The sequence below is a fragment of the Apteryx rowi genome, unplaced genomic scaffold, assembly GCF_003343035.1.
Source record: "Apteryx rowi isolate R43461 unplaced genomic scaffold, aptRow1 scaffold_46, whole genome shotgun sequence".
Lineage (NCBI taxonomy): Eukaryota > Metazoa > Chordata > Aves > Apterygiformes > Apterygidae > Apteryx > Apteryx rowi.
Window position 1 is genome coordinate 3,096,466 of NW_020450716.1, and position 25,900 is coordinate 3,122,365.

General features: G+C 43.1%; 1 long non-coding RNA gene across 1 annotated transcript in view; it reads left to right on the top strand.

The window, feature by feature from the left end:
* LOC112971848 overlaps nt 1-25,900 on the top strand; it is a 58,831-nt gene that overhangs the window by 13,856 nt on the left and 19,075 nt on the right. Inside the window, exon 3 of the long non-coding RNA XR_003255478.1 lies at nt 10,458-10,779. This is a non-coding gene — a long non-coding RNA (uncharacterized LOC112971848). The remainder of the gene's footprint in view (nt 1-10,457; nt 10,780-25,900) is intronic.

The window sequence follows — 25,900 nt, forward strand, 5'->3', positions numbered from 1 at the left end:
AAAAGGGTTTTGTTTGCTTTTCCTAGAAGCTTTGCTTGCAAGAATGAAGTAAAGACTGAGAAAAGCAGCTCCTAGGAGTTGTATTTGGCAAGCGTTTGCACTCACAGTACTGCTCTAGCTCTTGCTCTGCAGAAGCAATGGAAATGTTGTCGTTCAGTCCTAACAGCCGTCTCGAAGTCAGTCGTTCTGGGTTTCCACTCACTGCCTTCCCACGCACTGTGGGTATTTATCTCCAGTCAGACACTGTGCTGGGCGATGCCTTGTCGCTGGCTGCAGGTCAACGCTGTTGCAGGATTGCACTAGGTCTGTCTGTCTGGAGGGCAGATTGACATAAACCAGCTCCAGTATCTTTTCATGAAATGGTACTTAACTTTTCCAGGGTCGGCTGGAGGTGACAAGATTGTGTTGCTTGGAGTGCCGGATGAGGCAGTGACACAGCGTTGTGCTGTGTGGCTTGGGTTAGCAGCTCCGAGTGGGATAAACAGCTCTTACGGACCCTGAGAGCTGCAGTGAAGACAGGCTGGGTCAAGGCTTTAAGTGCTTTATAGAGTACTTTTTGATGGTTTATTAAGCAGAAGCGGTCGAACTATTCTTGGGGCCTCCAGTTTTGTGTGATTTCTTTGTGCTTAATTGTTTCTTTGCCTACCTAATAATTTTATAACATTTCTTTTCACAAGGCTATAAAACTGAGTCTAAGCGAAACAAATGCCAACTCTTTGTAAGAGCAGAGCATGTAGGTGAGTGCGGTGGCATATGTTGAAGTCACAGCACTGGGGGTGCCTGTTTCTGTCCCCTCAGCCTGTCGTGTCTCTGGCCAGAGCACTGCTGGGTGCAGGTTATAGGGGGAATATTATGCTCTGGAAAGCCATGTGAGCACGAGTGGATGTTTAGTGAAGAGCAAGGCCAGGAGCATTGCCACTGGCCTCAATGGAGCTAGAGTTTTATTCTGAATGTATTAGAAGTGTTTTAAAAGAGGAGGAAAAAAGATATATATTTTTTTCTTCACCCAGATTAATATTTTACAAAATACAGCTTTCATTGTTCTTTAAACCATCTCTATTACTTCTAAAACACTGGTATTGTAGCCTTGGCTACATTTGGTGAAAAGGCTTGCCAGGGTAAAAGAGAGGCACAAGCTGGAGGCCTTTACTGCTTCTGTGGGTTTACCCCAGTACTTGTTGAGTTAGGCTGTTCTTAAGACTTTCTTAAAAGAGAAAGAGACAGGCATATTTAGAGAAGTGTACTGAATTGATAGATAGCCCCTTCTGAAAACAAGACGTGTTCAGTTATTGGAGTTTCAACTCCGGCATATAGCCACAACCTCTCTTACTGAATTGGTCAGATGCTTTATGAGCCCACTCAAAAAGGTCTAATTTCCACTAATAGGTCAAAAAAAAAAAAAAAAAAAAAGCGCAGAACTTTGGAGCTTTCCTATCAACATATTCTTCCCTACTCCTTTTTTTTTCCCCAGTTCCTTCTTGCCAATTAATGTGGCTGCTCAGTCTTGTTTCTATTTAAACCCACGGTATTTTTATCACTGATCTCTATAGGACAAAAATCAAGTTTCTGGTAATTAATATTAACATACCCTAGTAGCTGTTAAAGACATGGTGATATGTCATTAAAGTACCAAAATGAAAAAGACCTATTTCTTTGAGATAGCCTAATACAATAATTGTTGCTCCTCTTTAAGGTGATTTTCAAAAACAAAAAACAAAACAAGTCTCATGCAGCTGGCAGATAGGACATCCTCCCTGCACCACACATTTGCCACCCCAACTGGTTTGCCAAAAGGATAAAAGCCTCAGAGTTATGAGGCCCCTGCAGATGCTGAGAAACTTTGCAGGCTGGTGAACACAGGGCCCCAGGTTTAGTGCCCCCATTGAAGGGGACAGGGGAAACTTGGCTGCCTGGAGCTCAGCTTGGCTGGCCTGTGGTTTGGTGCTGGCTGGCGTGTGCCTGCCCAGCCCTCGCTGTCCCCTCTGTGCTGGGATGACATGGAGGGCAGGCAAGGAGGCATCTGGGTTACTGTATTTCCTGGTATGGGGACCTTGGTAAGGAAAGGTCATGGAGAACAAATCCAGAGGAAAAAACAGACTTGATTGTTTCTGCCCACCCTGCAATCATCAGTCTATTGAGAATCCTTGTGCTTCTGGGAGAAAAAGTAATTAGATTGCCATTAGCTTTCTAAGAACAGCATGTTTTTCCTGATAAAACTGTGTTTCTGAATGTTCTTCTAGTTCATTGGGGTCCTTTTGAGCGTATGGTACTATTGATCTTGAGGATGTCATTTGTAATTTGTAGGCCCTGTATGAACTGCCGTTTATTTGGGCTTGCAATTCCTTTGGGGCTGGTAGCCAAGGAAAATGGTGGTATTTGCTCTAGGTTGTACCAGTTTGGAATTATTATGCCTTAGAAAAGCAAGTGTGAATTCCTGTTTGGGTGAATGTATGTTATGTATGAGCATCCTATTCCTCATCTCTATCTCCTTGAGCTCGGGGCACATAATTTTCACCGGAAATCTTTTAGAAGCAAGAGGCCATTAATTTTCCTGGTCAGGATGTATGCAAGCTGYGTCAGGGCTGCAGCCTTGTAAAGGCTTCTGTAAGAGTTTTTGATGCACATATTCACATATAACATTGAATATTGTGTTTTAAGGCAAGGCATTAGACAGATCTACAGTGTAGTCTTACTTGCTTCCTACGCTCACACCTTCATCTCAAATCTGTCTGTAGTAGTCTCAATACTCACTTTGTTGACTTTTGGCCATTGCTAAACTAGCCTTAAAGAGTATCTGGAGCAAAAATGGGTTGCTTAGCAACATACTCTGGTCTAGGACTGTTGGAGAATGGGTCAGTGATTAACAATTACGTACAATCAAGGTTAAAAATGCAGGGCAGCCTGTAACATTACTGCTCTGACAACTGGAATATTTCTGCATTATGATGCCTTGATTTATGGTGGTGGTAAGTACACTTATACTAGCTGTAGTTCTGACCTCACGAACATGATTATTCAAGACTTCAGTTTTATTAAATTGGATTGAAGCCTTTTTTCTTTACCAGCATATTACAAAACGACATTAAATAACCATCTGCTAAGTAACGTAGCAAGTTCTATATTTTTCATATACTTCTTCCTGAAGGTTTGGCCCTTCACATTTCATAAATTCCTAAATGAACATAAATGGGTCCACATTAGAGAGTAGAAACTGCAGAGTCAGCAGTAGAGGAGAAATGCAGGGAAGGGGGGTTTCTGGTTTTGGTCACCTAACTGGTGATGTGTTCCTCCAAACACGGAAACACCAAATACTGTATGAGCTTGAGGAGAAGAAAGAAAAATATATATATATATATATATATATATATATATATATTTTTTTTTGAGCCTTATTTTGGCAACATGAACACTTTCATAAGTCCTTGGTGGTGCTTTGTTTTTTTGGATGAAGGAATCCTTGGCAACTCTTCTTCCTTCACTGAGGAGAAAAGGAGGTGGCTGGCTGTGATTCCACTTACCCCATTAAATATCCTGGTTCTTATCATTTCTATGGAAACATACAGTGAGAATATAAATCATTAAAAGAGCACTCCATCTCTTAGATGTTTCTATAACCCCAGCAATGAAATCGGCATTGTTTAGCCAAGAGTCATTTACTTCCATTGTCTAATCAATTTTTAAATGTTCTTGCGTGTTTGCTTTTTTGTTTGATTAACCCTTCTTTTCAGCCTTATCTCACCCCAGTCATCATGCCAAACTTGAAGATTAACTGATAGTACTTCTTTAGCAGGGAAATACTGATTTCCAGGAGTCTTCACTGAGGATGATTTATATGCCTAAGGCTTAATTTTCCATCACTGTCTGAAGCTGAAAAAGTCGCAGGCAAATGGGGAGCTCTTCTCCTTCACTCCTTTGACCTGTCTTTCGGCTCCTGCTGAATAGCCTTATTCACTACCAAATTGAATATATATTTACTTTTAAAAGATCCTTTTCAGGCTAATACTGCTTATCACCTTATTCACCTGCCATCATTGGTCAAGTAGAAAAATTATCTTAATGTCACTCTTCAAAAGAGTTAGCGAAGGTCCTAGTGAATGCTTTCCTTTCTCAGTTTTAATCATACTTTATCATCAAACATAGGACGAAATGGTAAAATACGTATTTGAAATTTTGTGGATGCTGTTAGGTGTCATTAAGAATCGTTTATTGTTATTGTGATTTGTTATTGTGCGAGCGATGCTGCACAGCAATCTTTAGGTTGCTAGGATAGGAAATGATCTCTATTGCCTGTTGTTAAAGCTGCAGGATGACAGTAGGTAGGTGGAACGCAGGTGCTGAGACTGGAATTTGGCAAGGGTTCCTCATTTACTGAACAAGCTTTGAGGTACTTAAATGGCCACCTGTGTTTGGGAGGAGAGGTGGCAACCTGAGCAGTGGTTCTTCCCATCCTCATGCTAGAATATAAATTTGAAACATCTTTTGAATCCCGTAGCTCTTGCAGTCATTCTGTGTCTCTGAACTACAGAACGACTACCCCCACTTGACAGTTTGGACTATATTTGTATAAAYTGAATGAATCTCCTGTTTCAGAGTATCCGCTGTCTGCTTCCACAGGCCCAAATTTTTCCTTTCCTTCCTGTTTTTTTGATTAGTGTCTTAATTGCTGTGTTCTGAGGCTTTTTCTGTTATGGTTTGTTTGTTTGTCACTAGAGATTGATCCCTCCGAGACAGATGCTTACGTAGAGAGTGCTTGATTGGGGTGGCCTGTTCATGACMGCGTCGATGTATTTGGGGGCAAGTATGAATTGCTGCCTGATCAGATTGGCAGTGACCATTTGCGTATCCCCCTCCATGTGCAAAAGCAAGTCGCAGGGTGTGCTCCTGAGAACGAGATGGGAATTTTAACTTAAATTCCCTRCTATTGGAGAGAAGTAGGATTTTGTTGCTGCTGCTGCCCTCCATCTCTGGGATGTTTTAGTTTTTGAAGCTTTTGATCTTTTGTACTGCAGGCTCAGTTTTTGGTCGGGGGAGAATTTTGAGGCTTGTAGGATATCTGTGGATGCTTGTGATGAAAAGACTGTTATCTGCTTGCCAGTGACTGTAGGATGTATGCTTGATAACCTGTGTGAGCTTTTTGTTTCTTTGCTTGCACTGAAAGATCTGGGAGCCTCGAGGTGGATGTGGCAGYGGGCAAGAGCATTTCCTGCAGTCTGTCGTGACTGTACGAGGAAGGAAGACTGGATGAACAATGAATTATATATCTCATTTATTTAAAGCGTGTTTTTCCACTTTCAAAGTTCAAAAGATTATTCTATGTACTGATTTCTGATACTGAAAAAGCTGGAAATGTTAGTGGTTATGTTAATGTTGCTTCTGGCTCTCACTGTGCTCACTTTTCAAAAATGAAAATGGCTTATCGCTAATGTGCTTGGCATGTGAGCTTTGATTTGAAATGAATGCTGTCAGCCATATTAAAAAGATGATAAATTACATTTACAATGTGCGTTTATTTCAAGTAACAGCATTAGGGTTATGTCACAAATTAAGTAAAAGCAGAATCATTTAAAACGCAGGCTTCTGCCCCTCCTGGCTCCTGCCTTCTGCTTCCCTGCTATTTTTGTGTGTAGTCCCAGGTTCATTTTTTGCTGGTGATGAAGGTGACTCCCTGCGTGATGGCCACGCTCCTGCTCCTGTGGTGCACCTCTCTGTGCCTTGGTGGTGCTGGTACAGTAGAGCCACGGGGGGGGGCTCACCCTGCACGTGGCTGCTTTGGGGCAACCAGCCTGGCTTGCGTGGGGAAGGGGCATTCCCTGTCCTGGGAGTGCTCCTGGGGCTGGCGCAGCCCTGCCAGAGAGCAAGGAGCCCTCCGAAAATGGGGGGATGAGGAGACAGGGTCGGAGCTCCAGAGTGCCTCTTTGCTGGCCTCTCTTTGCCCATTGCTGGTTGCTTTATGTACTCGTTAAATGTGGTGGGAACTGGTGAGTAAAAGAGAAGATAGAAAATGTAACGCAGAGAGTAAGTTCTGATAGATTTGTAGATTAAAACCAACYTGACATATTTCTGTATTCAAGATTTATAATCTAGTCATTCCTTCACTTGCACAGCAGGGACAGAAACAGCATGTAGTTATTTACATATAGGGAACATTAAACAGCAAGCTCTTTAAACCATATGTGAACATAAAATCTAACAACCACTGCTGAGTAATGGGCATCTGAGAAAGACAGGAGTWAAAAATGCAGCAGAAACAAACATAATGAAAAAGTATTATTGCAAGAAGTATCTGTGACATCAGCATATTATTTCCTTATGCTGAAGTGAAAATGTGGCCCTGTAAACCTGTATTTTTCTGCCTCTTGAATGAATACTAAATATATTGAACATGTGCAGAGGCTCTGCTTTGTGTTCCTCTGTAGTTGTAGTTCTTGCATTTGATCCTCACCAAAGTGACCTGGTGGAGGCTTTGTACTGGGTGTTACTTCTTTGCTACTAGGAGCTAGAGGGTGCCTTACCACATTGGTCCAAACCTGCTTCAGATTTGTTGTCATTTCTCCTTTGGGGACAGTTGTAATTCCTCAAGCCTTTGAAACCTTTTAATTTGCTATCAGCTAACTTTGGGGACCTGGCTTGCCTGGTTGCTCAGCGTACTGTCCTTCCTGCCAATGTAATATCTGCCAGTCGTTCAAGATGTGGTACCAGGTAGCAGACTCTTGAATTAGCTCTGGCCTTGCAAGCAGTGGCATTCGTTTGCCCAGGTGCTGAGACACACTCCTGTGACTATATTGCCTGTGCTCTAATGCTACCTGCAGAGCCAGCATGGGCATCTTTGCTTTGGTGTCCTTATTGTGGCTGCTTGGCAACTCTCGTGACTATTGCCAGGCTGCTGCAACATAGTGGTGTATAATTTGGATGTTTTAGCTTTGAGACYGGCAAAAGGAATTAGGGTCTGTTAGCATTTTTCCTTCTTTCTGGAGAAAAAGGTACAGTACAGCATCCTCTTTATAGAAATCACTGCTCTCTTTATATAATCTTGAGTAAATATATGTAGAGACTTTCCCTAAAATGTAGCATTTTATGGATTCTTTCCGTTGCTTGTTTAGTCTCTTGCAAATATACTGCTGACTGTTTTTATTTCTCATATTAATTACGGACCAGAACTTGAAAATAATTTCCTTATAAAGGATAGATACCCCCAGGGGGGTGTGATTGTGTGCTACAGAAACCATCTTTATCCTATAGGCATGTTCTGATAGCAGATCTATGTACTGTGGTCCCAGCATGCAGGTTAGATGCAGGGAGCTGTTAGTAGAAACCGAGATGTGTATTCCTCATAAATGTGCATCCAAAGCCCCTCGTTGCTAGAGTCCTCTATGGTACTGGTCATGGTGAGCCTGAGAAGAGAAACTTTTATTGATTTTTAGGGTAAAAAGAGAAGCTAATTTCTGTGATGTAGGGGAATAAGGAAGTGAGGTTCTGTAGTTTCCTTTCTGTTGTATACAGCATTTTAACAAAGAAAATACTGGCCTTTGCATCTCTTTAATCTTTTTAAATCTAGAATTCCTGTATTCTGAAGGGAAGGGAATGAAAATGTGCATGGTAGACTTAAGAAATTTTGTTCTTAAATCCCCATTATTTTTAAGTAGGATTTTAGAAATCTCAACTGTATTTTAATTTGGTTTGTCAAGGTATAATTACCACGAATGAGGTAGGAAACTAATTTAAATACAGCAAGTGTAGTGGAGAATCCAATTTTCAGAAATCAGTAGAAATATAATTGGAGTCATTAAATGCTGGCTTTGGTAATTAAGAGTCAGTTTTTGATGTCTTAGGCTTGCATTGCTAATTGTCCATGAAGAGGATAGAAAAATATTTTCTTTGCTGTGAAATTGGTAGCTCTCTAGGCCTGCGAAGACCACAGCACATGCCCGGCCTGATGGCTTAGGCAAATCTGTGGCATTCAAGAYGTGCTTGTTCAGATCCCCGGTTCTTTATCCCTCCTCGTTTTGCCTCTTTTCACAGCGGAGGACATGCGGGAGCGAGTTTTGGGCTGCTCGGCATGCCAGCACCTGCGCTGTGAGGGATGGCACCATGCTTACATCTGGAACTGGCTTTACTGTCTCTAAACAACCCCTTGCACTCGGGGGTCAAGGAGTGCCTGGCGGGGCAGTACGCAGAGCTCGGGTGCCCCATGGTTAAAAAACTTGGCCGTGGCTGGGGCAGGCCTGGACTTCAGCTGCTCTGTGTCCCTAGCCTTGGTGAGGGAGGTTAATTCAGCCGCCCTGAAGTCTTCTCAGGTCCAGAGCAGCCCCTGGATGCTCTTGAGTAGGTCCGTACCACTTCAGGAAGGGCTCTGTCTCAAAAGGTGGCACTGGCCAAACTCAGCCAGGGTTTTGATAGCATCAAATGACTGCCAAGAAGCAACATACTCTGATGGATGATGCTGTGCGGTGTYGTGTCACAGAATATGGAGCAAAAACTGATCATTTCTGCTAATATTCAGGAGAGGTGTTCTACCAAGTCRAAGATGTATGTCTAGCTACTTAGCCTATCTTGCTTTCAAATTTTGATCTCATATTGCAGGTCTGGTAATTGGCACTCTCTTGCAGACTTAAAATGCTGTTAAAGTTTTTCATATGAGACATCGGGGAAGGAGAAGTGCATCCTTGTCACTTCTTGTTTGCAGAATTATCTCTAAGAGGTCAGGATGTTATGCATTTTTAACTCCTGCAGTTCAACCAAGACGTTTAGTGTTCTTATGATGATAGTGGAAACCCTAAAAAGGCTAACATGCTGATAGTTATCATCATTTAAAACAAGCCTTATGTTTACTTTTGTATTAAAAATGCTAATTTTCCAGAGCAATGGTGTATATATAAGGCTTTTTTTCCAAAAACTCAGATAATGCCATTGTTTGGGCCTCCAGCATGGAAACCAGTGTGATGGTTTTCATGCTCTTGAGCTTTCACACCCACACCAAATCCATCAGTGGCTGAGATCTTTTGCTCTGCTTTTTAGTTTGTAATTATCTCATGGTCCAGTGGAAGCCAGAACACAGCTAGGAAGTTGTTTAAAACATGTGTTTTGAAGCCTTGGCCATGCTCATTTCTTAGGCGTGTAAAAACCACTGGCAGTTAAAGTATTTGCTCTWACCAGAAATCAGTGTTTGCAGTTGTGCAGTTTCTCAGTGCTTTGCAAAATTGTGCTTCCCTTCTTTTCCTGGTGGGAGGGGTGCTACCTTTAAAGCTGAAAGGGTGGTTTCTCATGTACCTGTTGATGCTAGGTGTAGGGGTATTCTCTGAAAGGCATGGGATATTCATCCTTCCTTTGGTAGTGGAGGGCACTTGGCAGCTTGGGGGTTGCACTGCCGGGGATGTGCATCTCAAGGGAGTGCTTGCTGGAGCAGCTTTTGCTACCAGCTGTAACTGGACCTAAGCCAGTGTTTAGGGGGCACAACCTCCCTGTCCCTCTTACTTCCCTTTGAAGCCACCTGGTTCTCTGGGTAATGCACTTGAGATACCTGCGAACCGTTGGACATGGTGTTATAAAAGCCAGAGAAATGTTTTAAATAGCTAGAATAAGTTTTAAGTTTAAACAGCTGAGAACAAGTTCTCATTTATGCCAAGCTTTACTGACCAGGTTGACTAGGAAGGACCGGTTCTTCTCCATCAGAGAGCCACTCCTGTGCTGGATGGCAGCCACATTTTCCAGCAGGGATGCAAGCTCAGCTTTCTGCCRCTTCTCCTCCTCTCCTCTCCCCAGGCAATGGGCACCCAGCTAAGCTCCTGCTTGCAGACACAGATTAGGAAAGTAATGAGGATATGCTTTTCTTCTTTATACATAATTTCCTTCCTGTTTTTTCCCTTCCTTCCCCCGCCTTGCCCCTTTGTTTTATTTCTTTAGACAGTCTGTGTTGCTGCCTGATTGGATTGCTAGGTCATTTACCAACTGACTGTGGACTGTGCAGAATTGGGACCAATCCTTGAGGTTTAGCAGTTTGGGGAACTGATGTAGGCTGGCAGCCTGCTAAGCTGCTACAATCCCGTGGGACCAGAGCAGAAAATGGCATTTCCCACAGAACCATATAATGGCTGCGTAAAGAGACTAATCCATTGCTTCGTTTCACCTGGCTTTTTAGCTTTAGGGAAAAAAGAACAAACTCTTTGTTTTAAAGCCTGCTGCATGGTGAATAGCCTACAACTAGGGGTGGCTGTCTTCTGGAAAACACATCTAAATGTGAAACCTTGAATGCTGTTCAGATATTTGCGTATTAGAGAGATGAACAGCTCTTACTTAAAAAGTGTGCTCTGTATCTTAACAAAACACCTCCTTGCAGTTTCCATGGTAAGCTCTCCTTCATAATTGAATAACAGTCATAAATGGTTACATAAAACACAAGTGAAATGCCACACCGAAGCTGAAGGCTGCTCTTGTCAGCTCTGTGTTTGCTCTTGGTGCAGGGGAATCCGCCGGTGCCCTGCGGGGACTCGCAGCAGCCGCCGCCGCCACGGCACACCTCCTGTTGCTGGACTGAAACTCCCTGGAGAGCCTTTGCCCACTTGCCCCAGAGCCGTCGCACCACTCGTCTCTCTCTGCTAAGAAGCAGCCTACTAGAGGAACAGTAAGGACCAAAATGCATTAATAGGACTACATGGAGAAAAACTAAGAGCCTTGGCTTTGAGATATCTCTGTGCAGATAGTACTGTCAAACCCCCTCTTTCCGGAGCTGCTGTATTCACCTAGAAGTTGTTATACCTTCAGAAAATAAGAGATCTTGCCAAGGTGAGTACAAATGCTGTGTCAAACCATGTTTTAACAGTTCTTTTATTTATTTATTTTTCTTCAGTCACTGAGGTATTCTTAAGGAAGAAAAAAAGAATAAAATGCTTGTTACTTCTAGGAAAAGAACTCTTCTGTGCTGTTCTAGCTCTTAGTTTTTTCAGTTTGTGCGTGTGTGTTTTTTTTTCAGTTTAAGTGTTTGTCTCTAATTCTAAGGTTTTGAGTCTTGCTTAAAATTTGTTGCATGAATCAAGCAGTTGTGTTTAAAAAAAATATAATAAAAAAAAATAAATAGATCTCAAGATTTGTATTCCTGAAGCTTGGCAATATTGCATTCCTGTTCGTGGAGCCCCCTKGAAGAAGGGTGTTTCTTCTCCTCGGTAAGAGTACACTTTGATCTGTTGTGCCCAATGTATGCAGCTCTGATGCCTGCTGAGGGCTGTTTTGCCTCTACACTATTTTCCTGCCTGTTGTGGCTCCCCGTGAGTGGAAATCCTCCAACTGTGTTGGCAGGTTTCCTAATATGAGGCAGAAGTCCCAAGAATTGTGCTTTAGGTTGCAGGGACTTGGTAGAGCCGATGGGCTGAGCTGAGTCTGTGGTGGGCAGTGATGTGCAGTCCCTTTGGGCCCTTTGCGACCTTGACCCTTCCCTTCGCCACGCAGGTTGCTGACTTCAGACGCCTCGTGTGGGTCTAACGATGATTATGAATGCTGGATTTTCAGTTTTTCACTGCCAGCCTCGGTGCACATTCGAGTGGGTGACACCAAAGTGTGTGTGTGGCCTGTTCTCATGTGTTCCCCCACGTTTCATGTTTCATTGGGAGCTCATCCAGGAGCATTATGTTACATTTAAAAGGCTGCATGTGACAAACTAACTGTGGACATTGTTTTGCTTTTTTCTCCCCTTAGCACTGCTGATTTTCAGGCAGTTGCTGCGGCTGCTCCTCCATCCCTGCGCTGTAAGCATTTGCTGATTGCCGCACATATGGCGTGTGAAATTACCCAGTGTTCAGAGGCCTGCGTGGCACTGACAGTAATGGAGCGCATTAACAGCAGAGTGGCAGACCGAACTCTGAATTTTCTCCCCTCTTCCATAGGGAGGGGGTGAGAGTTTTTGTCCTTTTGTTTGTTCGAGTTTGAGTTTTAAGTGCATTGGAAATAGGCTTGCTCTGTGTGTTTGTGTGTAGAGGGGAGGGGAGGAGAGAGGAAGGGATGTGGGAATGGTGACAGCCATGCCATTCTCTTGCTTTGCCTCATCCTAGGAGCAAGTAGTTGCAGTTTGGTCCCCTCCTTTCAGCTTTGACAACAGATGCAAATCATCCTAGCGACTGCTTAGACCAAAGGTGTGAGTGTCRTGTCAGGCAGCCTCTGACTGCATCTCAGCACAGCTCATCCTCACCTCTCCTGCCAGGAGGTGCGTTTCCCCTTTTGCTGGCAGTGGAGGGAGGAAGAGGTTGGGGTTTTCTGGGGGCTGTCGCTGGCCCCCACGTGTTTCCCACTGCTGTTTGAATGAGTGGGGGCCACGTAACGCTCAGACTCTGGCCTGCTCCTGCGCTCTGGTAAGGCTACGGCTTTTATCGACTCTTCCTTCCTTCAGACTTTCTGATTTGTGTGTGTGGTGTCAAGGGCTTGGTGAGGAGGGAGGATGCAAGGTARGAGGTTTCCAGCGTTGGAGGCAACGTCTAAGCCCTCACCTCTCCTTTTCTGGCGGAGAAGAAAGGGAGGGGAGGAGGAGGAAGGAGGACAAGTGTTGTCTCCATCCGTAGCCTCCTGCAGCTTTCTCAGCCTGGTGGCTGGCACTTGTGGCCCCTCCGCAGAGCCCCATATGGCCCCGGCACACCACCTCCGCCAGCCTCCCCTCGCAGCACAGAGGGGCGACAGAGGCACCGGAGCTGCTTGTGGGCTCTGGAAGACGTTGCTGCGTCGGCTCCTGTCCATAGCGTTTTCCACACAGCCCAAGGGTAGAAGCCACATTTGTTTAGATGAGCTGAAGCCCTGCTGAAAAGGGTGGCGTGTGACTTCCCGTCCGCAGAGAGCACTTCTGGCTCTAGACATGTGTGAGGGGGTCTTGTATTTTTTCCTTTCTTTTTTGTTTTTCCCTAGGGTTCTGCTAACCATGAAGCTGTTAATGCAAAATGAAGGCATGGAAATTTCATATTGTAGTAATTAGCCCTCCCTAATATTTTCCAGTTGTAAATTGCCGGTGCTAACAGATACGTGTTGTTGCAACCGAATAGATGATCCTTGCCAGGAATTGATGATTGGTTTTGTTTGATGGGTTACCACGTCCTGGGAAGCAGTTACACACCCATTACCTAAATATAGCGCAGTGATTAGTTTAACAGAGTTTCCAGTTAAATACACTCTCACTATTTTTTTCCTCCTGTACTTAAGAAAAACTAAAATAGAAAAGGTGTTATATGGTCATGGGACAGCCAGTGCAAGTCCTACGGTTTGGCTCAGTCCCTACAGTGCATGAGAGCTGGTTGGTAAATTCTTGTTTCCTTGCAGTAGGCGTAGGATTATTTTGGCTGTGGGCTGTACAAACACAGATCTCCTTGTCAAGGATTAAAGAAAAGAAGAAGAATTTTCCCTTTGACAGAGTCTTTTTGCAGGAACACAGAAGAGAGGTTTCTTGCCCTCTGGCTTCTCCAAGTCAGAGACCTCCGAGTGCCCGAGGTTGGGATTTCCGAGGTGGTTGTTGGTTCAAGCTGCACCCTGCTGATGTGATTTGTCAAGTGTAATCTGTGCAGAGAGGTGGTGCTCTGATCTGCCCCGTGTATGCTGGATGTAGCTAGCTGGAGCATTTTGATTAAAATGTTTCAGGGAGGTAAAATAAAAAGAAACTAAGCGCATTTTGTAGCCTAGATTTTAGGAGTCACTTAAGGGAGTATGCTTGGATGAATAAGGGCAAAGGCAAACTGCAAAAGGCACTTACTAAACTTGTCTGGGGATTTCAGCCCTGTAGTTTGTAGTATGAAAGCTGTGCTTTTCTTTAGGAAATGGCAATAAAAGCCGACAAGCCTAAAGACCCAGATTAATTTAGAAACTCTACAGCTGGGGGAGGATGGGTAGAAACAAGTGCAGTGACTCAGGCTGACCTTTCCACAAACTCCATACAATGTGCAAGGTGTCTGAGCCCTGGCTGTGGCCGAACTGCTGGGTCCCACCAGCTGTACGGGGCAGGCTGAGCCCCAGGCTGCGCTCACTGCTGTGATGGGTGCTGCACCAAACTGGGCTGGCACTCGCGTGGGCAGCTCCTTTATTTGTGTGTGCAGCTCTGCTGCCAGCGTGTGAGAAGGTTATGCATCCATCGGGCTGATTGGCATGGTAGGGCGCTTCCAGAGCGGTGGCGGCAGAATCCATCCCAAAAGCACTGAGAAATGCTCAGGTGTTATTTTGCAATACATAGCAGCCCTTTTGTGCAACTTAAAGAAGTTGGCTCGCTGCTATATGCACTCTCTGACGCAGATTAGTGGCTATTATAAAGGATTTAATTATCCTGATGACCCAAAGTAACAAAAGGTGCAGGTCTGTTCATGTTGAGGGTGATAGTGTGCGTGGTTATTTTATTTCCCTCTTCCCTTCTCCTCCCTCCTCTGCAGCGTAAAGCTACAAAGTGAAAGATGATACCTGTATTCCTCTTTCCCAGGCTGGTATATATGATTATTTCTATGATCTTTGTTTATATAGATCTAAGGTAGATTAAAGCTCCTTTTAATATTAGAGTACTTGTCAGGAGACTGGGTAAGTCTGTGTATGCATCTCACCAAAATATTTCAGACCTCCTGGTACCTTTCCTCAGCTTACATTTGTGCAGCTGTTCATTTTGTATAGCTATGCAAGCCCCTACACTAGGAAAATTTTAACCATTTCCATAGTCTAGTTAAGCTACAGACAGATTCCCTCCTAACATTTATCAACCCATGTTCCCTTCAGTAGGAAATGGGGAAGAGAGGATGACAAAGATGATGACAGAAGGAAAGGCTTGGGGAGATGCAGATGGACTGCCCAGAAGGAAGTGATGTTGCAGGAAATAAAAGCTTGGTCTCCTTGCTCCTGGTATGATGGGTTCCAGACTGCAATGAATTTCACTTGAATTAGAGGGAATATTTTCCCCTTTAAAGCTTTCTCTACAAACAGATCATCATATGACTAAACTCTCTCCTCTTCCCTGAAGTTTTATGTAAGAAATTATATATTGTGATACTTGTGTATGAATATATACAAATATGTGTACATATGCATAATTCATAGTACATATAATGGTGTATAATCAGCTTAAGTTATTAGATTGCTTTTCTGCAAATGTTTTTACCTATGTGGAATGGGAGTATTAACTGATTTATTTGTTGAAGTCTTTTCCTGCTCTTCAACTGATGATGTCTTAAGAAAAAAACTTGCTTTAGGAGCAAGTCATAGAAATCCTGTTTTGAAAAGCTGTTTGGTTTCTTAGGAGCATGTGTGTATGTTTTTGCATCTTTATGATCTTGGTTTTTCAATGGATTTTAAGACCCATTTTTCAAAATTGAATGAGGTATTTAGAAGAATTAGTCTCTTTAACATTTTCTAAAGTGAACAAGACTTTGTTTCTTAAATTGCTGCATGGATGTACCCACATGCACAATACAGTCCTTATAGGCTTTGAGTTGCATTTTTGATCAGTGAGGAAGTTCAAGAGTGCCTTAGCTGTGTGCTCCGCTTCCAAGCGGCCCAGGTAACTCTGCAGGAGCTCACACAGCAGAACAGACTGTATGTTACAGGATAGGTAGAATTATCAGTTGCATGTAACTGTCTAGGAAAATCCCATATACAAAACAGTCCAATTTGAAGAGATCTTTGGGAGGTAGCTGGAAGAGCACAAAACCTTATGCTTGTTGCTATGGGTGATACGGATCTGAAGGCAGCTGCAGTTCGAGCTCTGAATGGTTCAGCTAGTTCCTTATCTTTACTTACTGTAACACTCCATCGAGTAAGAGTTCATTTGCCACTTCCTGAGCTGGGGAGCAAAAGGAGGACTGCTGTTACAGTGACTGCTGAGTGGCGTCAGCTCTTTGCAAGGCCAGTAGAAAGGGGGAGACCTTGCTGTCAGGTTTGGTGTGCTGGCCTGTCCCTTGTGCCAGGGCTGTGCCATGCAGGCAACCTTCTCCCTCGTACGGACAGGGGCAACCCTTGCAAGGAGTCCCTACATCACACACGTGTGTGTGAGGAATCTGCAGCCCAGAGACAAGTCAGTACCTTATTTTGAAAATTGCTCTCTTGTAAAAGCAGCAAGTTGCAGATGAGCTACCTTGACACAGAGAAACAAGCTGATGTCTTGTACGTCATCTGGTTCATGGTTGCCCTACAAGGTAGCTAAGGGAGTTGCAACCCATGTTGTCCAGTGCCCGGTGAAACGTGCTGCGGGACTGTGGTGTACGTTTCTGCCCTGCTGTATGTCCATCAGCTGGGGCTGAAATGTCAGGTTCAGTCTCAGTGGTCATTCTTCTTGGTCCCACTCCTGGGGTTGATGTTATAAATTACAGCAAAAATGTTTAAGCCTGGTGGCTTAGTGAATTCCACTTTGTTCACAGTCTCTGCATCATTTAAATCTCTCATCGATTTGAGCCTTTTTATTTCAGAAATCAAAATAGAAGGAGAGAACATGTTAATTTAGCTTTAATGTCAAGTTTTATTGGGAGTACCATTTGTTACCAGTGCAGTACACTTAAGTTCCAATTAAATCTTGGTAGGCACATTTCATTTGACTGTATGGCCTAAGTAAGATTATTATATAAGCCTCTTCTCAACAGTTTAAAGCCTAATTAAATATTCTCTGTTCTCAATTGTAAGGAAGATATTATTTTAATTACAGTATCTTTTTTTATGACATGCAAAGCACTCAGCTACCAAGAATAGTGTGGTTGTTTCCTAAATTTGATATGCATACTTTTTTTTTTACAATCTCACTTGAGTTCAGTGCAAAGCTGACCAGAAGAAATGGCACTAAGGTACAAAATATACAACCTTTCCTGTTTGTGCCGTTGAAATCTGGTATTTTTTTAGCATCAACATGAAAGTTTCCATTCTTCATTTTTTAGTGAAGAAAACTGAAAATTGTCCCCTTCCCTTTTTGTCCTTTTTTTTTTTTTTTTTTTTTTACAGTCTGTGCCCTATGAACTTTAAAATGATATTCATTACGTAGATCGCATAGTATTTGGGTAGAAAATTGTCACATTCTTTTATAAAATGCATAGACTATCCAGATGTGTTGATTTGAACTGGGCTCCAGTAATTTTGAAAATGAGAAAATGCCTGTACATACAGCTCCTAGAAAACTGATCAATGTGTTATTTGGGGGTTTTTGAACATCTGGAATTATTTCCTAATTTTGCAGTAGATTTAGTGTGCAACTGGGGGCAAATTGCTTCACTTCTGTCTGCCTCACTTACTCCCTTGTGTGAAAGACAATATTGACATAGGGTGGTTGTATGAACAAATGTTTATGATTCAGTAGTGGTATGGCCTGCATAAGGTACTGTTTAGGTATGGCTAACCCTGCTTTGTGGCAGCAGAATGCCTTGTACAACTGTTTGAAATTTCTTCCAAGTCTATGATCTAGGCCCTGTTGACTCAAAACAACCAGGTGTGTTTCATGTCAGAGTTCAGCTGAGTCTTGATGGAAGTCCTGACCATGTTTCGGTACAGCATGGCATTTCATTTGTTCTCTTATGTTCACTTCAGTTAGCCATGCCTAATCTTGATGTTTCCTCCCTTCCTGATTTGCAAAGCAGATTCTGTTTGGTGGATGGTACGTATCATTATAAGAGTTTGCCCTAGCAACCAGAGAGATGTCCAAAAATAGCTTATCCCATCATTGCAGTGCATCTCTGAATCTCAGGAAGTTATACTGCAGTCTTGCTAGGTGGTTAAAGGCTGTTGTTTTGTTTCTAATGATCGGACAAAAATAAACTCTACTATGAGTAGACTTGACTCTGTGTGCAGAGTAATGCTGTTTGAGACATGAGAGAAATTCCTGCAATGCTTACATGCTGAAGAAAAATGCCTTTGAAGCCAAAATATTTCTCTGTGTATCCATGTGTATGATTTTGTTTACAGCTTGTTATCCGAACAGTCATCTGCTCAGTGAGCACCTGATCTCGAAAGACGTGTAGTGCCTAGCTAGGCTATGCCATGTTTGAAATTATCTACATAACTGGTTGCTCTTGGCTCTTTTGCCCCTGGTACCTGGAGCAGCACACTTCCTGGCTGACGATGGCCAATTAAAAAGGTTTTCCTTTTTTGAGAATGTGGGGTACCTAAGTCTCTGCTGCTATTTGATTTTGTGCTAGTCAACACAAGAAATATTTAAGATACTCTTGGAGTGTGGCCATTTTCTTCTCCCTATCTCTCCAATTTAAGAAATCTTCAAATACAACCTTTGGGATAGCATTGCATTTCTATAGCACTACAGGAGCTTGAGAATTTATAGAGATGTGTTCAGTTGCTGATCATCTTCTGTTGTTGCAATGCTTTTTGTATTGATTTTCTTTTCATCACTTTTGGAGGGCATTCTGCCATCTGATATGTTGTTATATTCCCCTTTCCTGATGATCTGCTTCAGTTTTCCATATTCTTTCATCTAGCCATGCCCTTTTTTTTGCTCTATTTAAAAATATCTGTTAAAGTCCATATATTCTTAAAAACCTTTCCCTGGGCTATTTTTTCTTTTAATCTTAGTGCAAACTCAAACCAAGGAATTTTAAATCGCTTGGCATCATTCATGTATTTTATGCATAACTTTCAATTGCAGTTGGATTGAAAACGTAATTTTTCTTCTTTAAAGCTTGAACATATCAGAAAAGTTCTCATTCTGCCTGGGTTTAAAACTGGGTTTGTGTCAGCAAGGGAGTGAGAAAGCTACTCTGGGCTGGAATGGTGAGCACTGCCTTGGCAGTGATCAAGGTGCTTGGCTGGGAGATTAGTTCAGGTTCTTGTTCTGCCTTCTCAAAACATGGGTCTGAATGTGGACCTTGGGCCTCTCAGGTGAATGTCAAGCATCAGATTGTCTCTTCTGGAATTTCTCTTCTTTGAAGAGAAAGTTCCATCTCTCACCTGAAAGGCTTTTCATACCAAAGTGTTCTGGTAATTCTTGTTTTCCAGTCTCTTTTTTTGACAGTTACCCTCTTCTAATGACAGATGGTTTGCAGGGGTGGAGTGGCCCAAGAACTTTAACCTGCAGATGCTGCTCAATCTGTTAGCAGAAAAAGACCGAATTGATTCGAGTTTGACAGTAGACCCCTTGCAACCTGCAATTCGAAGAGGGAAAGGAGGGGGGAGAAAAAAAAAAAGTGATCATACTGTGCTGAAACACTGAATGTGACGCTCATTCTGCAGTCACGGAATGTATTTGCTCTACGAATTTCTCCCTGTACTGTCTCCAGAGAGCAGCTGTGTTTTGGAGGAGTGGTTTCTCTTGACTGGGCCTTGGCTGCCAAGGGAAAAAGCTCATGAAGTAGCCTGGCTGTTTAAAGAACTTAAGCCTCATCCTGAACAAGAAGAACAGATGTGATAAAATAAAGGCAAGATGTGGTAGGTAGAAGCTTCTATTTAGCATCATATGAACCATTATTATACTAAATACATTTCTGAACATGCCAGTATGTTTCTTTATGGTAGACTTTGCCGAAGAGGCAACTGGCTCTCTGGATGCTTTGCTGAGAGGCCTCATTGGCTTTAGCTGGTTTGGACAGTGAATGAGAATCTCATGGTGGAAAAAGATGCCAGTGAGGGACTGAATTAAGGGCTTGAACCAAAGCCGAGTGAAGACAATGGCAGACTCTTAAATGTGTGTTGATGAGCTTTCTATCATGTACAAAAGAGCTTAATTTGTTTCACGTTAACCACTCTAAATAGCTTTTAGATGATACAAAAGAATGATGCATTTATGCCCTATTTGCTCTCAAAGGTCTGGGTCAGAACAGTATTTGTTATTAGGAACTGAGGAAGGGAAACAAATGTGTGGTGCTCAGGGACTTTCCTTCTGATTTGATCAAGCTGCACCATGCAAGCTTTTTTACTCCTCTCTTTGCAAAACTAAAATGTTTCTTAAAAAGCATATGCTTATTTATCTATTCTTCTTCCATTATATTACAGCTGTGACCTATAAAGAATTCAGAAGTGAATTAAAACAGTGGTATATAATTCAGTTTAAATATGTGATGACATTTAAGATTCTGAGAGCCAGAAGTTACATAAATTGTTGGTATAGAAAACAGAAGATTGCTGAGATTAAAGAGGAACACCAGACATCCATTTGCGTTTATGGATGTGGGAGAGAAGAGACAATCAGATGTAATATTGACACTGAAATATATAAAGAGAGGTTTTCTTCATTATCTGTATTCTATAGAGTATTCTGTATTCTCTAGCATATTCTTGCCATGTGTTCAGTTTCCAGAAGTTTGTATACATTATCTGCTTTTCATTCCAAACAATATAACATTTATTAGTGATTTTATAAGGAGTTGTTTCTGAGGAAAAGAATCTGTAGAAAGCTGCCTGTAATTTTGATTTCTGCTCTGGCACTATACTATATACAACATATACCATCTGCATCAAAGAAGATGGTAAACAATTTGCCTGTCAATTAACCGGCTTCATAATTGTCTTAAAGGTATTCACTGTGATGAGTATCTTTTTGAGGAACGTTACTGATGCTTTACTATTAGTTGGTAACGTAGCTTCCTCAGTAGACTTGTGTTGATCCCTCTCCATGCTTAGCGAGAGAGTCCTGAAAACAGAGCTAACATTTTCAAAGTGGACTATCCTGCAGAGCTGTGCTGGGGAATGTAGTAGGAGCAAAACCTGTTTTATGTCCAGGCCCATTACATTTGGGCTATTGCAAAGGACTGAAACGCAAGGTGGAAACACAGAGCTTCCGCATTGAATGTCTTTGTACCAAAAATGCGTGTCTGTAGCACAGTGTTACGTGACCCATTGCTGCTGGTAGGGCCAGTCCCCCCTGGGAGAGGGCCCTTGTGCTCGCTGGCACTTGACAGGCAGCAGCAAAGGCGACGAGCAGGGAGTATGTGCAGGCATGTGTGAAGCAGTCCGTCAGGTGCTGGATGAAGCTACGGGTGAGGGGAAACGGAGATGCGCCTTCTCCTCTCTGCGTGGTTTCTAGGGTCCCTTCTCTTCCTCCTCCTCTTCTGAGATGGGGAGGAGTGCCAAAAATGGAATTGCAGAGGAGGTGTTCTGGGATGTCGTGATAGGAAGCTTGATAAATTATTCTGCTTACAGTTCATGTGCTTGCAGCCTTATGAATGGTGGATAAAAAGACTGTATTGGACATAATTGTAAATAAATAGAGCAACCACCGCAATGCTGTAATGTTGCTTTCCACGCTCACCTCTTTTTTTTGGGGGGGGGGGGAATTACTTATGCTTGATTGTTACAATTGATTGCAATTGTGAGAGCTAATTTTAGTTCATAAATTTTATGATGGAAACCTGCCAAGTGTTTGTGTAATGGAAGATAACAACTGCACAGAACGCRATATAGGGTATGTTTGTCTTTCCTTGCTCCAACCAAATGTTAGTAACCGTTTCATGGTCTGATATATATGCAGATATTGTCTGCATATAGCCAAATAGCCAGTTTTCTCAAAGAAGAAAATACACCCCGCCTGGGAAAACAGAACAACAGTTTAGAGAATTGTGATGAATTTAAGAACAAGCTGAATTAAATGCTGGTGATAGCAATCAGTTCCTTAGTTTTAGGTCTAACACTAAAACCAGTTGAGCTCATTTTTAAACTATGCATGATGGGACAGAAGGTAAATAGTGCTGCTCTGACCTTAAGAAAAGAAAATCCAATGTGTTTAGTTTATGAAGCTAAACATGGGCATATTGGTATATAGATCTGGCCCTTAGAAAATGTCACAGTAGCTATCTTAACAGCCTGGTCCAGTTTCTATGAAGTTCACTGTCAGGACCTGCAGGGAGAGTAGTTGTATCTGTCACAGGATGAGCATCAGAGAGTTTGTTCCCAAGAGAATTGTTAACTTGGGAATGAATTTGCTTTCCGTGTCCTTTTTCCATATATCCTGAATTCAAGATTGCTCAAGTAATCTTTGGGATCATTTTGCAGGGCTTTCCTCTTCTTCCAGGAGCTTTCAGCCAGTGAAGAGGAGGAAGTTTGAAGTAGTACTGAGGATGTGAAAAGTGCATATAGGTTTGTGGTATTCAAGGCTTTATGGGACAATTTTTACTTGGATTGGAAAAACATTATTTAAAAAATTGAGCTCATCTAATAGATTAGTCTTGGTTCTCAAATTATTAGATGAGCTCATTTGTAAAATAAAATACCAAAACTAGTTAGAACTCATGTCATCTCTCTCCCATGGGATATTAGTGTCTCCTCTCACTTGTCTTTTATATTTTCAATCCAGTTGTGATTTGTCTTACACATTTGTTTAAATACAAGTTATATCTTCAAGCTAAGATCACATTGTACATTCATCCTGGTCATCCTTCTGGAGTTATTCACGGATGTAAGTTTTGGCAAAGCCAGGGCCAAAAATGACAGGTGGAAGATCCACATTCTTGAAATCAACTCTTTCATCTTGGTTTTGGGCATTTTTAGTTCAGCTCAGTGCTGTATGGGTTTTATTTAAGGAGATGGCTTGTCCCTGTAAAAGTGTCTTTAAAAAGGATAAAACAGTTTAAATCTGTTCAAGAGCATTAATTAAAATGTATTTCGGTCCGAAGGGGATAAGAGCATGTTGTTTTTGTTTTGTTTTTTTCCCCTTCAAAATAAAGCACTAGTCTTGTGAAACATTTTGCATCTATTACAAAGGGAACTTTGGTACATTTTTCTAAAATGAGGAATGAGCAAATTGCATCTGCTAGGTGTGGGAGTGACATTTCCAAATCCCACTGACAGTTGCATTGTCAAACTAAACATCTCTCATCTCTCTCTTACTGGTGCTAACTGAATAAGTCCCCTTTTTAGAGGTCAAACCATCCCAGTGGAGGAGGCCGGCAAGAGGTACAGGCACCTTTAGGACTGAGATAGGACAGAGCATGCAATTCTGTACTGGGGTAAATTTTGCTTTCTACAGGGAAGTGAACTTCAGAGCTCTTTGTCCGTAACTACACCTCTCCAGGAGAAGAGGGGATTCCTGAATTTAGTTTATCACGTTTGATTAGCAAAGGCATCTTTGTCTTCCCAACAGCAAGGAGACAACCGCAGCATACAGTACTGACGTGATGTTGGTGGCAGTAGCCACAGTCGGTCATCCTGCTCCCGCAGGCTGTGGCTCTGGGATGGGATGGGGCAAAAGAGCCCAGCTGCCAACCTGTGCTCCCCCCTCTGGTCTCCAGGTTTCTTTAGGAGAGCTAATGGCTGTCATAAATGCCTCATTTAAATAGCATATTTGCAGTAATCACCCCCCCCCCACACACACACCCTATTGAAGCAGATTGCAGAAACAGGAAGAATATGAAAAAATTTCTGAACACTGAGAGCACCGTTGCTGTTGGTTTATACTTGTAAGTTTTTCAGGTGATAATGATATGTGATGTAACAGGGATGTTCCTTTGTTTTAAGCAATTACAATTATCTGCTTGTTTACATCACCATTTTCATTGGTAGATTCCTAGGTGCTTTGCAAAAGAAGACCTTTGATCTCAGATCTGTTTTAACGGGGATGGGTTTTTGATTTTGAGAAGTGAAATGTCATACCAAAGGTCACCCTGGAGCTGCAGCAGAGCAGGGAAGAGCACCTCTCCTGTATGCTGGCAGATGCACAATGCCGTTTCCAGTTCTACTGTTTATTTTGCTTCCAAAAAGATTATAGAATCACAGAATAATTTAGGTTGGAAGGGCCCTCTGGAGCTCGTTTGGTCCAAACTCCCCCTCGGAAAGCATTTACAAGCGTTTTTATATAAATGTGTGTGTGTATAAACAGTAATCTGGCATGTGTATCACGTTTTGGTTAGTATTGTGGCACATGTTGTGAAAGTACTTATTTGTCACATTGGTTCAGAAGCGATGTGCTCTGTCCTATGTAAACGCTTCCAGATCTTGCAGCCTTACTGTAAAGAAAGCAATCGCCTGAATTGGAAAAAAGGTGGCTTTAGAGAAACTAATGCAAACAGTAAGTTTAAAGGAAGAGAGAGGCTGGATGAGCACAGAGAAAATATTTTTGGAAATGCAGCAAATGGCGAAATAAAAGGCACAGAGCCAAGGACAGGACCAGGAGACAAAAGGAGCAGTAATGAAAGAAAACTCATAGTGGCAGAGAGGATGATTGGAAGCGAAAGCTGAAAACACAAGCAGCGTGAAGCTTGCTGTGTTTGATCTATTTGATATGTAGATTCACAGAAACTTAAGGCTAGAAAAATAGCTTTGATCATCTACTCCTGTGACTTCTGACCCTTGGTCTGGGAATCCTTGGGAACCTGTGACCTCCTGTGAGAGGGGATCTGCAAAAGGTACCTGTAGAAGCAAGTTCATGTTGGGAGCATGTGTGAGTTTGTTTAGCTAGGAGGGATTTCTGCAAGGGCCTGCTCTTGCTCTGGAAAATCTCTTGTAGGACAGAAAGCAAAGGGGAAGACCTTGATCTAGCCTGACCTTCTGCATAACGCAGATCATGGCACTTTGTGCTGCCTTGTACTTTCCCCCTCAGGGCTATGAAACTTCACTTTGAGTTGTAGCATAGCTCTAAGACGCTCTTTCTTTTGCTGGGGCTTCGTGTGACAGCGAGCTGCGCCGTGCCCGTGGGTGAGCCCCTCCAGCGATGTATTACTTCAGCGCTGAAAGTCTGCGCTTGGTTTAGTCATGTCAGGTATCCATGGAGTGCCTGTCGTAATGTTGTTGCTGTGCAGATAAGCTGGAGGAGCTGGAATCTGAATGTGGTAAGGAGACAGGAATCCAGCAAAAGGATTTATCGCCGCTGCTGCTTTCTTACTTAACGCTTGTGTTGTGGGATTGCCTCRAGGCCTCAACGGAGCGGGGGCCCCACTGGAGTAGATGCTGTGCAGGCGTACGGACCACCAAAAAGTTGACAGAAGAGGCGGTTCTGGCTAGCGGGAGTGGGGCAGGAACGACCGCAACGGGGAAAGCGTCTGGAGCAATTGGCGAGGAAGATGGCTTTAGCTGAGCTATTCTGAGTTGAGTGGACGCTGCAAAGAGTTGGTGTGTTTGGGAAGGGGGAGAACGATGTGAAGAGGGTGAATATACCTTGTGCAGCATGGTTAGCGCTACCAGACAAATGGAAAGGGTAGCTTTAACTGCAGGACCGAACTACTGAAATTCCTGGCTGATGAGATCTGTCTAAAATTGCCAGTGCCTGAATTCAGGTATAAGCTTTGTTTTAAATAAAACTACTCAGCATATGTGCAATGGCTGTTATTCCCCTTTTTTTCTCCCAAGTCATACTGATATATTTTCTTGCCTCTCCTGAGGCTTTTATATTCCTAAACTTTACACAGTGTTGAAATATCATAGTGCAGTTAATAACTCAGGGCAATGGGGAAGAAAGAGCCAGTTTTGTTTGGAGATGAGGCGGAGGACACGTAGGAAAAGAGAAGGGGGAGAGCAGCACTGGCCGTAACAGCGGTGTCATTCAGAAGTCGCCCGCAGAGGAAAGCATGCCCCATGTTTCCAGGAGTTTGGTACGTTTCTTCTACAGAGCAAGTTGGATGCAGAAACCAAAACCTGTTGCCAGCCTCTGCAGGAGCTACCATAGGAGCTCTGGGCTGCGCAGGAAGAGAGTGAGTTTTGGGGAAGATCTGGGGCAGATGCTGGCTGGAGCCCATGGGAAGCCCTGGGTTCCCGTGGCCGGCAGGTCGGTGGCGGGGACAGCAGCCTGTGGGGCTGTGGGGGCTGAGACCTGCCTGGAGGGACAGCAGGGGACGCGATTGTGCCTGTGGGTCGGGGCAGAGGGGGAAGACATGGGTTGGGCAGGGGCACGGGTGAGCAGTGGTTTTCAGASTAGAAGACAAAGGCTGTGTTTGTGGGCTGGTGGAAAAGAGCTGGAGGAGAAGGGAGAGGAAGAGGGTGAGAAATTAGTGCCGGAAATGATGGGGTCACGGGGTTAGGGGCTGCAAAAGGCACACCTCGGAGTCAGGCTGCTGGC